This window comes from Dendrobates tinctorius, unplaced genomic scaffold (assembly GCF_039654945.1).
Source record: "Dendrobates tinctorius isolate UK_male_01 unplaced genomic scaffold, ASM3965494v1 ptg000019l, whole genome shotgun sequence".
NCBI lineage: Eukaryota > Metazoa > Chordata > Amphibia > Anura > Dendrobatidae > Dendrobates > Dendrobates tinctorius.
The window spans coordinates 32765287-32779493 of NW_027361687.1; positions in this window are offsets into that span (position 1 = coordinate 32765287).

The window sequence follows — 14207 nt, forward strand, 5'->3', positions numbered from 1 at the left end:
TCAGTGATGTCACTGCTGATCTCTAGTGATGGATATGCAGCATTCTCAGTGATGTCACCTCTGATCTCTAGTGATGGATAGGTGGCATTCTCAGTGATGTCACCAATGATCTCTAGTAATGGATAGGAGGCATTCTCAGTGATGTCACCTCTGATCTCTAGTGATGGATAGGAGGCATTCTCAGTGATGTCACAGCTGATCTCTAGTGATGGATAGTTGGCATTCTCAGTGATGTCACCACTGATCTCTAGTGATGGATAGGAGGCATTCTCAGTGATGTCACCGCTGATCTCTAGTGATGGATAGGAGGCATTCTCAGTGATGTCACTGCTGATCTCTAGTGATGGATAGGAGGCATTCTCAGTGATGTCACCTCTGATCTCTAGTGATGGATAGGAGGCATTCTCAGTGATGTCACTGCTGATCTCTAGTGATGGATAGGAGGCATTCTCAGTGATGTCACTGCTGATCTCTAGTGATGGATAGGAGACATTCTCAGTGATGTCACCACTGATCTCTAGTGATGGATAGGAGACATTCTCAGTGATGTCACCACTGATCTCTAGTGATGGATAGTTGGCATTCTCAGTGATGTCACCACTGATCTCTAGTGATGGATAGGAGGCATTCTCAGTGATGTCACCACTGATCTCTAGTGATGGATAGGAGGCATTCTCAGTGATGTCACCGCTGATCTCTAGTGATGGATAGGAGGCATTCTCAGTGATGTCACTGCTGATCTCTAGTGATGGATAGGAGGCATTCTCAGTGATGTCACCTCTGATCTCTAGTGATGGATAGGAGGCATTCTCAGTGATGTCACTGCTGATCTCTAGTGATGGATAGGAGGCATTCTCAGTGATGTCACTGCTGATCTCTAGTGATGGATAGGAGACATTCTCAGTGATGTCACCACTGATCTCTAGTGATGGATAGGAGACATTCTCAGTGATGTCACCACTGATCTCTAGTGATGGATAGGAGGCATTCTCAGTGATGTCACCACTGATCTCTAGTGATGGATAGGAGGCATTCTCAGTGATGTCACCGCTGATCTCTAGTGATGGATAGGAGGCATTCTCAGTGATGTCACTGCTGATCTCTAGTGATGGATAGGAGGCATTCTCAGTGATGTCACCTCTGATCTCTAGTGATGGATAGGAGGCATTCTCAGTGATGTCACTGCTGATCTCTAGTGATGGATAGGAGGCATTCTCAGTGATGTCACTGCTGATCTCTATTGATGGATAGGAGACATTCTCAGTGATGTCACCACTGATCTCTAGTGATGGATAGGAGACATTCTCAGTGATGTCACCACTGATCTCTAGTGATGGATAGGAGGCATTCTCAGTGATGTCACCACTGATCTCTAGTGATGGATAGGAGGCATTCTCAGTGATGTCACCACTGATCTCTAGTGATGGATAGGAGGCATTCTCAGTGATGTCACCACTGATCTCTAGTGATGGATAGGAAGCATTCTCAGTGATGTCACCAATTATCTCTAGTAATGGATAGGAGGCATTCTCAGTGATGTCACCGCTGATCTCTATTGATGGATAGGAGGCATTCTCAGTGATGTCACCAATGATCTCTAGTAATGTATAGGAGGCATTCTCAGTGATGTCACCGCTGATCTCTAGTGATGGATAGGAGGCATTCTCAGTGATGTCACCAATGATCTCTAGTAATGGATAGGAGGCATTCTCAGTGATGTCACTGCTGATCTCTAGTGATGGATAGGCAGCATTCTCAGTGATGTCACCACTGATCTCTAGTGATGGATAAGAGGCATTCTCAGTGATGTCACTGCTGATCTCTAGTGATGGATAAGAGGCATTCTCAATGATGTCACTGCTGATCTCTAGTGATGGATAGGCGGCATTCTCAGTGATGTCACTGCTGATCTCTAGTGATGGATAGGAGGCATTCTCGGTGATGTCACCGCTGATCTCTAGTGATGGATAGGTGGCATTCTCAGTGATGTCACTGCTGATCTCTAGTGATGGATAAGAGGCATTCTCAGTGATGTCACCTCTGATCTCTAGTGATGGATAGGTGGCATTCTCAGTGATGTCACTGCTGATCTCTAGTGATGGATATGCGGCATTCTCAGTGATGTCACCTCTGATCTCTAGTGATGGATAGGTGGCATTCTCAGTGATGTCACTGCTGATCTCTAGTGATGGATAGGAGGCATTCTCGGTGATGTCACCGCTGATCTCTAGTGATGGATAGGTGGCATTCTCAGTGATGTCACTGCTGATCTCTAGTGATGGATAAGAGGCATTCTCAGTGATGTCACCGCTGATCTCTAGTGATGGATAGGAGGTATTCTCAGTGATGTCACTGCTGATCTCTAGTGATGGATAGGAGGCATTCTCAGTGATGTCACTGCTGATCTCTAGTGATGGATAGGAGGTATTCTCAGTGATGTCACCTCTGATCTCTAGTGATGGATAGGTGGCATTCTCAGTGATGTCACTGCTGATCTCTAGTGATGGATATGCGGCATTCTCAGTGATGTCACCTCTGATCTCTAGTGATGGATAGGTGGCATTCTCAGTGATGTCACCACTGATCTCTAGTGATGGATAGGAGGCATTCTCAGTGATGTCACCGCTGATCTCTAGTGATGGATAGGAGGCATTCTCAGTGATGTCACCGCTGATCTCTAGTGATGGATAGGAGGCATTCTCAGTGATGTCACTGCTGATCTCTAGTGATGGATAGGAGGCATTCTCAGTGATGTCACCTCTGATCTCTAGTGATGGATAGGTGGCATTCTCAGTGATGTCACCACTGATCTCTAGTGATGGATAGGTGGCATTCTCAGTGATGTCACCTCTGATCTCTAGTGATGGATAGGTGGCATTCTCAGTGATGTCACCACTGATCTCTAGTGATGGATAGGAGGCATTCTCAGTGATGTCACCGCTGATCTCTAGTGATGGATAGGAGGCATTCTCAGTGATGTCACTGCTGATCTCTAGTGATGGATAGGAGGCATTCTCAGTGATGTCACCTCTGATCTCTAGTGATGGATAGGTGGCATTCTCAGTGATGTCACCACTGATCTCTAGTGATGGATAGGAGGCATTCTCAGTGATGTCACCTCTGATCTCTAGTGATGGATATGCGGCATTCTCAGTGATGTCACCTCTGATCTCTAGTGATGGATAGGTGGCATTCTCAGTGATGTCACCACTGATCTCTAGTGATGGATAGGAGGCATTCTCAGTGATGTCACCGCTGATCTCTAGTGATGGATAGGAGGCATTCTCAGTGATGTCACCGCTGATCTCTAGTGATGGATAGGAGGCATTCTCAGTGATGTCACTGCTGATCTCTAGTGATGGATAGGCGGCATTCTCAATGATGTCACTGCTGATCTCTAGTGATGGATAGGCGGCATTCTCAGTGATGTCACTGCTGATCTCTAGTGATGGATAGGAGGCATTCTCGGTGATGTCACCGCTGATCTCTAGTGATGGATAGGTGGCATTCTCAGTGATGTCACTGCTGATCTCTAGTGATGGATAAGAGGCATTCTCAGTGATGTCACCTCGGATCTCTAGTGATGGATAGGTGGCATTCTCAGTGATGTCACTGCTGATCTCTAGTGATGGATATGCGGCATTCTCAGTGATGTCACCTCTGATCTCTAGTGATGGATAGGTGGCATTCTCAGTGATGTCACTGCTGATCTCTAGTGATGGATAGGAGGCATTCTCGGTGATGTAACCGCTGATCTCTAGTGATGGATAGGTGGCATTCTCAGTGATGTCACTGCTGATCTCTAGTGATGGATAAGAGGCATTCTCAGTGATGTCACCGCTGATCTCTAGTGATGGATAGGAGGTATTCTCAGTGATGTCACTGCTGATCTCTAGTGATGGATAGGAGGCATTCTCAGTGATGTCACCTCTGATCTCTAGTGATGGATAGGTGGCATTCTCAGTGATGTCACTGCTGATCTCTAGTGATGGATATGCGGCATTCTCAGTGATGTCACCTCTGATCTCTAGTGATGGATAGGTGGCATTCTCAGTGATGTCACCACTGATCTCTAGTGATGGATAGGAGGCATTCTCAGTGATGTCACCGCTGATCTCTAGTGATGGATAGGAGGCATTCTCAGTGATGTCACCGCTGATCTCTAGTGATGGATAGGAGGCATTCTCAGTGATGTCACTGCTGATCTCTAGTGATGGATAGGAAGCATTCTCAGTGATGTCACCAATGATCTCTAGTAATGGATAGGAGGCATTCTCAGTGATGTCACCGCTGATCTCTAGTGATGGATAGGAAGCATTCTCAGTGATGTCACCAATGATCTCTAGTAATGGATAGGAGGCATTCTCAGTGATGTCACCGCTGATCTCTAGTGATGGATAGGAGGCATTCTCAGTGATGTCACCAATGATCTCTAGTAATGGATAGGAGGCATTCTCAGTGATGTCACCTCTGATCTCTAGTGATGGATAGGTGGCATTCTCAGTGATGTCACCAATGATCTCTAGTAATGGATAGGAGGCATTCTCAGTGATGTCACTGCTGATCTCTAGTGATGGATAGGCGGCATTCTCAGTGATGTCACTGCTGATCTCTAGTGATGGATAGGCGGCATTCTCAGTGATGTCACTGCTGATCTCTAGTGATGGATAAGAGGCATTCTCAGTGATATCACCTCTGATCTCTAGTGATGGATAGGAGGCATTCTCAGTGATGTAACCGCTGATCTCTAGTGATGGATAGGTGGCATTCTCAGTGATGTCACTGCTGATCTCTAGTGATGGATAAGAGGCATTCTCAGTGATGTCACTGCTGATCTCTAGTGATGGATAGGAGGCATTCTCAGTGATGTCACCTCTGATCTCTAGTGATGGATAGGAGGCATTCTCAGTGATGTCACTGCTGATCTCTAGTGATGGATAAGAGGCATTCTCAGTGATGTCACTGCTGATCTCTAGTGATGGATAGACGGCATTCTCAGTGATATCACCTCTGATCTCTAGTGATGGATAGGAGGCATTCTCAGTGATGTAACCGCTGATCTCTAGTGATGGATAGGTGGCATTCTCAGTGATGTCACCACTGATCTCTAGTCATGGATAGGAGGCATTCTTAGTGATGTCACCGCTGATCTCTAGTGATGGATAGGAGGCATTCTCGGTGATGTCACCGCTGATCTCTAGTGATGGATAGGAGGCATTCTCAGTGATGTCACCGCTGTTCTCTAGTGATGGATAAGAGGCATTCTCAGTGATGTCACTGCTAATCTCTAGTGATGGATAGGCGGCATTCTCAGTGATGTCACCTCTGATCTCTAGTGATGGATAGGTGGCATTCTCAGTGATGTCACTGCTGATCTCTAGTGATGGATAGGCAGCATTCTCAGTGATGTCACCACTGATCTCTAGTGATGGATAAGAGGCATTCTCAGTGATGTCACTGCTGATCTCTAGTGATGGATAAGAGGCATTCTCAATGATGTCACTGCTGATCTCTAGTGATGGATAGGCGGCATTCTCAGTGATGTCACTGCTGATCTCTAGTGATGGATAGGAGGCAGTCTCGGTGATGTCACCGCTGATCTCTAGTGATGGATAGGTGGCATTCTCAGTGATGTCACTGCTGATCTCTAGTGATGGATAAGAGGCATTCTCAGTGATGTCACCTCTGATCTCTAGTGATGGATAGGTGGCATTCTCAGTGATGTCACTGCTGATCTCTAGTGATGGATATGCGGCATTCTCAGTGATGTCACCTCTGATCTCTAGTGATGGATAGGTGGCATTCTCAGTGATGTCACTGCTGATCTCTAGTGATGGATAGGAGGCATTCTCGGTGATGTCACCGCTGATCTCTAGTGATGGATAGGTGGCATTCTCAGTGATGTCACTGCTGATCTCTAGTGATGGATAAGAGGCATTCTCAGTGATGTCACCGCTGATCTCTAGTGATGGGTAGGAGGTATTCTCAGTGATGTCACTGCTGATCTCTAGTGATGGATAGGAGGCATTCTCAGTGATGTCACCTCTGATCTCTAGTGATGGATAGGTGGCATTCTCAGTGATGTCACTGCTGATCTCTAGTGATGGATATGCGGCATTCTCAGTGATGTCACCTCTGATCTCTAGTGATGGATAGGTGGCATTCTCAGTGATGTCACCACTGATCTCTAGTGATGGATAGGAGGCATTCTCAGTGATGTCACCGCTGATCTCTAGTGATGGATAGGAGGCATTCTCAGTGATGTCACCGCTGATCTCTAGTGATGGATAGGAGGCATTCTCAGTGATGTCACCGCTGATCTCTAGTGATGGATAGGAGGCATTCTCAGTGAGGTCACCTCTGATCTCTAGTGATGGATAGGTGGCATTCTCAGTGATGTCACCTCTGATCTCTAGTGATGGATAGAAGGCATTCTCAGTGAGGTCACCGCTGATCTCTAGTAATGGATAGGAGGCATTCTCAGTGATGTCACCTCTGATCTCTAGTGATGGATAGGTGGCATTCTCAGTGAGGTCACCGCTGATCTCTAGTAATGGATAGGAGGCATTCTCAGTGATGTCACCTCTGATCTCTAGTGATGGATAGGAGGCATTCTCAGTGATGTCACTGCTGATCTCTAGTGATGGATGGGAAGCATTCTCAGTGATGTCACCTCTGATCTCTAGTGATGGATAGGAGGCATTCTCAGTGATGTCACCGCTGATCTCTAGTGATGGATAGGAGGCATTCTCAGTGATGTCACCTCTGATCTCTAGTGATGGATAGGTGGCATTCTCCGTGATGTCACCACTGATCTCTAGTGATGGATAGGCGGCATTCTCAGTGATGTCACTGGTGATCTCTAGTGATGTATACGTAGCATTCTCAGTGATGTCACCGCTGATCTCTAGTGATGGATAGGCAGCATTCTCAGTGATGTCACCGCTGATCTCTAGTGATGGATAGGAGGCATTCTCAGTGATGTCACCGCTGATCTCCAGTGATGGATAGGTGGCATTCTCAGTGATGTCACCACTGATCTCTAGTGATGGATAGGAGGCATTCTCAGTGATGTCACCGCTGATCTCTAGTGATGGATAGGAGACATTCTCAGTGATGTCACCTCTGATCTCTAGTGATGGATAGGAGGCATTCTCAGTGATGTCACCGCTGATCTCTAGTGATGGATAGGTGGCATTCTCAGTGATGTCACCACTGATCTCTAGTGATGGATAGGAGGCATTCTCAGTGATGTCACTGCTGATCTCTAGTGATGGATAGGAGGCAATCTCAGTGATGTCACCGCTGATCTCTAGTGATGGAGAGGTGGCATTCTCAGTGATGTCACCGCTGATCTCTAGTGATGGAGAGGTGGCATTCTCAGTGATGTCACCGCTGATCTCTAGTGATGGATAGGTGGCATTCTCAGTGATGTCACTGCTGATCTCTAGTGATGGATATGCGGCATTCTCAGTGATGTCACCTCTGATCTCTAGTGATGGATAGGTGGCATTCTCAGTGATGTCACCACTGATCTCTAGTGATGGATAGGAGGCATTCTCAGTGATGTCACCGCTGATCTCTAGTGATGGATAGGAGGCATTCTCAGTGATGTCACCGCTGATCTCTAGTGATGGATAGGAGGCATTCTCAGTGATGTCACCGCTGATCTCTAGTGATGGATAGAAGGCATTCTCAGTGAGGTCACCTCTGATCTCTAGTGATGGATAGGTGGCATTCTCAGTGATGTCACCTCTGATCTCTAGTGATGGATAGAAGGCATTCTCAGTGAGGTCACCGCTGATCTCTAGTAATGGATAGGAGGCATTCTCAGTGATGTCACCTCTGATCTCTAGTGATGGATAGGTGGCATTCTCAGTGAGGTCACCGCTGATCTCTAGTAATGGATAGGAGGCATTCTCAGTGATGTCACCTCTGATCTCTAGTGATGGATAGGAGGCATTCTCAGTGATGTCACTGCTGATCTCTAGTGATGGATGGGAAGCATTCTCAGTGATGTCACCTCTGATCTCTAGTGATGGATAGGAGGCATTCTCAGTGATGTCACCGCTGATCTCTAGTGATGGATAGGAGGCATTCTCAGTGATGTCACCTCTGATCTCTAGTGATGGATAGGTGGCATTCTCAGTGATGTCACCACTGATCTCTAGTGATGGATAGGCGGCATTCTCAGTGATGTCACTGGTGATCTCTAGTGATGTATAGGTAGCATTCTCAGTGATGTCACCGCTGATCTCTAGTGATGGATAGGCGGCATTCTCAGTGATGTCACCGCTGATCTCTAGTGATGGATAGAAGGCATTCTCAGTGATGTCACCGCTGATCTCCAGTGATGGATAGGTGGCATTCTCAGTGATGTCACCACTGATCTCTAGTGATGGATAGGCGGCATTCTCAGTGATGTCACCGCTGATCTCTAGTGATGGATAGGAGGCATTCTCAGTGATGTCACCGCTGATCTCCAGTGATGGATAGGGGGCATTCTCAGTGATGTCACCACTGATCTCTAGTGATGGATAGGAGGCATTCTCAGTGATGTCACCGCTGATCTCTAGTGATGGATAGGAGACATTCTCAGTGATGTCACCTCTGATCTCTAGTGATGGATAGGAGGCATTCTCAGTGATGTCACCGCTGATCTCTAGTGATGGATAGGTGGCATTCTCAGTGATGTCACCGCTGATCTCTAGTGATGGATAGGAGGCATTCTCAGTGATGTCACTGCTGATCTCTAGTGATGGATAGGAGGCATTCTCAGTGATGTCACTGCTGATCTCTAGTGATGGATAGGAGGCATTCTCAGTGATGTCACTGCTGATCTCTAGTGATGGATAGGAGGCATTCTCAGTGATGTCACTGCTGATCTCTAGTGATGGATAGGAGGCATTCTCAGTGTTGTCACCTCTGATCTCTAGTGATGGATAGGAGGCATTCTCAGTGATGTCACCGCTGATCTCTAGTGATGGATAGGAGGCATTCTCAGTGATGTCACTGCTGATCTCTAGTGATGGATAGGCGGCATTCTCAGTGATGTCACTGCTGATCTCTAGTGATGGATAGGTGGCATTCTCAGTGATGTCACCGCTGATCTCTAGTGATGGATAGGAGGCATTCTCAGTGATGTCACTGCTGATCTCTAGTGATGGATAGGCGGCATTCTCAGTGATGTCACTGCTGATCTCTAGTGATGGATAGGTGGCATTCTCAGTGATGTCACTGCTGATCTCTAGTGATGGATAGGCGGCATTCTCAGTGATGTCACTGCTGATCTCTAGTAATGGATAGGAGGCATTCTCAGTGATGTCACCTCTGATCTCTAGTGATGGATAGGAGGCATTCTCAGTGATGTCACCGCTGATCTCTAGTGATGGATAGGAGGCATTCTCAGTGATGTCACTGCTGATCTCTAGTAATGGATAGGAGGCATTCTCAGTGATGTCACCTCTGATCTCTAGTGATGGATAGGAGGCATTCTCAGTGATGTCACCTCTGATCTCTAGTGATGGATAGGAGGCATTCTCAGTGATGTCACTGCTGATCTCTAGTGATGGATAGGAGGCATTCTCAGTGATGTCACCGCTGATCTCTAGTGATGGATAGGAGGCATTCTCAGTGATGTCACTGCTGATCTCTAGTGATGGATAGGCGGCATTCTCAGTGATGTCACTGCTGATCTCTAGTGATGGATAGGTGGCATTCTCAGTGATGTCACTGCTGATCTCTAGTGATGGATAGGCGGCATTCTCAGTGATGTCACTGCTGATCTCTAGTAATGGATAGGAGGCATTCTCAGTGATGTCACCTCTGATCTCTAGTGATGGATAGGAGGCATTCTCAGTGATGTCACCGCTGATCTCTAGTGATGGATAGGAGGCATTCTCAGTGATGTCACTGCTGATCTCTAGTAATGGATAGGAGGCATTCTCAGTGATGTCACCTCTGATCTCTAGTGATGGATAGGAGGCATTCTCAGTGATGTCACCTCTGATCTCTAGTGATGGATAGGAGGCATTCTCAGTGATGTCACCGCTGATCTCTAGTGATGGATAGGAGGCATTCTCAGTGATGTCACCTCTGATCTCTAGTGATGGATAGGAGGCATTCTCAGTGATGTCACTGCTGATCTCTAGTGATGGATAGGTGGCATTCTCAGTGATGTCACTGCTGATCTCTAGTGATGGATAGGCGGCATTCTCAGTGATGTCACTGCTGATCTCTAGTGATGGATAGGTGGCATTCTCAGTGATGTCACTGCTGATCTCTAGTGATGGATAGGCGGCATTCTCAGTGATGTCACTGCTGATCTCTAGTGATGGATAGGAGGCATTCTCAGTGATGTCACCTCTGATCTCTAGTGATGGATAGGAGGCATTCTCAGTGATGTCACCGCTGATCTCTAGTGATGGATAGGAGGCATTCTCAGTGATGTCACTGCTGATCTCTAGTAATGGATAGGAGGCATTCTCAGTGATGTCACCTCTGATCTCTAGTGATGGATAGGAGGCATTCTCAGTGATGTCACCTCTGATCTCTAGTGATGGATAGGAGGCATTCTCAGTGATGTCACCGCTGATCTCTAGTGATGGATAGGAGGCATTCTCAGTGATGTCACCTCTGATCTCTAGTGATGGATAGGAGGCATTCTCAGTGATGTCACTGCTGATCTCTAGTGATGGATAGGTGGCATTCTCAGTGATGTCACTGCTGATCTCTAGTGATGGATAGGCGGCATTCTCAGTGATGTCACTGCTGATCTCTAGTAATGGATAGGAGGCATTCTCAGTGATGTCACCTCTGATCTCTAGTGATGGATAGGAGGCATTCTCAGTGATGTCACCTCTGATCTCTAGTGATGGATAGGAGGCATTCTCAGTGATGTCACCTCTGATCTCTAGTGATGGATAGGAGGCATTCTCAGTGATGTCACCGCTGATCTCTAGTGATGGATAGGCGGCATTCTCAGTGATGTCACTGCTGATCTCTAGTGATGGATAGGAGGCATTCTCAGTGATGTCACCTCTGATCTCTAGTGATGGATAGGAGGCATTCTCAGTGATGTCACCTCTGATCTCTAGTGATGGATAGGAGGCATTCTCAGTGATGTCACTGCTGATCTCTAGTGATGGATAGGTGGCATTCTCAGTGATGTCACCGCTGATCTCTAGTGATGGATAGGTGGCATTCTCAGTGATGTCACCGCTGATCTCTAGTGATGGATAGGTGGCATTCTCAGTGATGTCACCGCTGATCTCTAGTGATGGATAGGTGGCATTCTCAGTGATGTCACCTCTGATCTCTAGTGATGGATAGGAGGCATTCTCAGTGATGTCACTGCTGATCTCTAGTGATGGATAGGAGGCATTCTCAGTGATGTCACCTCTGATCTCTAGTGATGGATAGGAGGCATTCTCAGTGATGTCACCTCTGATCTCTAGTGATGGATAGGAGGCATTCTCAGTGATGTCACTGCTGATCTCTAGTGATGGATAGGTGGCATTCTCAGTGATGTCACCTCTGATCTCTAGTGATGGATAGGAGGCATTCTCAGTGATGTCACTGCTGATCTCTAGTGATGGATAGGTGGCATTCTCAGTGATGTCACCTCTGATCTCTAGTGATGGATAGGTGGCATTCTCAGTGATGTCACCGCTGATCTCTAGTGATGGATAGGTGGCATTCTCAGTGATGTCACCTCTGATCTCTAGTGATGGATAGGAGGCATTCTCAGTGATGTCACCTCTGATCTCTAGTGATGGATAGGAGGCATTCTCAGTGATGTCACTGCTGATCTCTAGTGATGGATAGGAGGCATTCTCCGTGATGTCACCGCTGATCTCTAGTGATGGATAGGCGGCATTCTCAGTGATGTCACTGCTGATCTCTAGTAATGGATAGGTGGCATTCTCAGTGATGTCACTGCTGATCTCTAGTGATGGATAGGAGGCATTCTCAGTGATGTCACCGCTGATCTCTAGTGATGGATAGGTGGCATTCTCAGTGATGTCACCGTTGATCTCTAGTGATGATTGATTGTATATACAGTGGGCGCTCATTCTTGCTCCTCTACCTCACTCTGCTGTGCAGCAGGAGATGGTTGTTACTTATTAATGAGACAGTCTGCACAGAAGGTCGTCTTTCAAGGAGAAGCGTCTCCTGTGATCTCTGTGTATTAGATGATGGGATGTGGAATTGGTGACGTAGAGCAACGGGCAACATTCCTTACATGGCGTCAGTATTGCAGTTGCATCACTGACCATCACAGGTTACAGGCAGTACACATCATAGTGCGAGGCATTGGTCTCTGACCCAAGGATAATGGTGGATTCTCATGTTTTTACAGTGGTAGTCGACAGGTCATCCAAGGGGCAATGGTTATACTGTTATTATATAATACTGGCATACCAGTAAGAAGAAGCTGTGACCTCTAGGCTCTCTGCAAGGTAATGCATGCTGCTGTGAGTATCTGCCTGGAATGCAAGGAGGATTAAGGTCAGTCTGCTGCCATCAGAGGAGCTGCCACTCACATCCGGAGAGCACGGACCCAGGGGACACAGTGTACATCGAAGCCTGGGCAGCCAGGAGGTTCCAGAGCAAGGGCACGCTGCCTCATCCTGAGGGGTGATGGGTATCCGAGAGGGCAGTAACGGTACTGTGCAGTATATATATATATATAGAATAATACAGATAATGAGAATTACACCCAGTGTACAGGACAGGAGAAGTGGTACTGTGCAGTGTATATACAGAATAATACAGATACTGAGAATTACACCCAGTATACAGGACAGGAGAAGTGGTACAGTGCAGTGTATATATACAGAATAATACAGATACTGAGAATTACACCCAGTATACAGGACAGGAGAAGTGGTACTGTCCAGTGTATATACAGAATAATACAGATACTGAGAATTACACCCAGTATACAGGACAGGAGAAGTGGTACAGTGCAGTGTATATATACAGAATAATACAGATACTGAGAATTACACCCAGTATACAGGACAGGAGAAGTGGTACAGTGCAGTGTATATATACAGAATAATACAGATACTGAGAATTACACCCAGTATACAGGACAGGAGAAGTGGTACTGTGCAGTGTATATACAGAATAATACAGATACTGAGAATTACACCCAGTATACAGGACAGGAGAAGTGGTACAGTGCAGTGTATATATACAGAATAATACAGATACTGAGAATTACACCCAGTATACAGGACAGGAGAAGTGGTACTGTGCAGTGTATATATACAGAATAATACAGTGAGAATTACACCCAGTATACAGGACAGGAGAAGTAGTACTGTGCAGTGTATATATACAGAATAATACAGATACTGAGAATTACACCCAGTATACAGGACAGGAGAAGTGGTACTGTGCAGTGTATATACAGAATAATACAGATACTGAGAATTACACCCAGTATACAGGACAGAAGTGGTACTGTGCAGTGTATATATACAGAATAATACAAATACTGAGAATTACATCCAGTATACAGGACAGGAGAAGTGGTACTGTGCAGTGTATATATACAGAATAATACAGATACTGAGCATTACACCCAGTATACAGGAGAGAAGAAGTGGTACTGTGCAGTGTATATATACAGAATAATACAGATACTGAGCATTACACCCAGTATACAGGAGAGAAGAAGTGGTACTGTACAGTGTATATATACAGAATAATACAGTGAGAATTACACCCAGTATACAGGACAGGAGAAGTAGTACTGTGCAGTGTATATATACAGAATAATACAGATACTGAGAATTACACCCAGTATACAGGACAGGAGAAGTGGCACTGTGCAGTATATATACAGAATAATACAGATACTGAGAAGTACACCCAGTATACAGGACAGGAGAAGTGGCACTGTGCAGTGTATATATACAGAATAATACAGATACTGAGAATTACACCCAGTATACAGGACAGGAAAAGTGGTACTGTGCAGTGTATATATACAGAATAATACAGATACTGAGAATTACACCCAGTGTACAGGACAGGAGAAGTGGTACTGTGCAGTGTATATATACAGAATAATACAGATAATGAGAATTACACCCAGTATACAGGACAGGAGAAGTGGTACTGTGCAGTGTATATATACAGAATAATACAGATAATGAGAATTACACCCAGTGTACAGGACAGGAAAAGTGGTA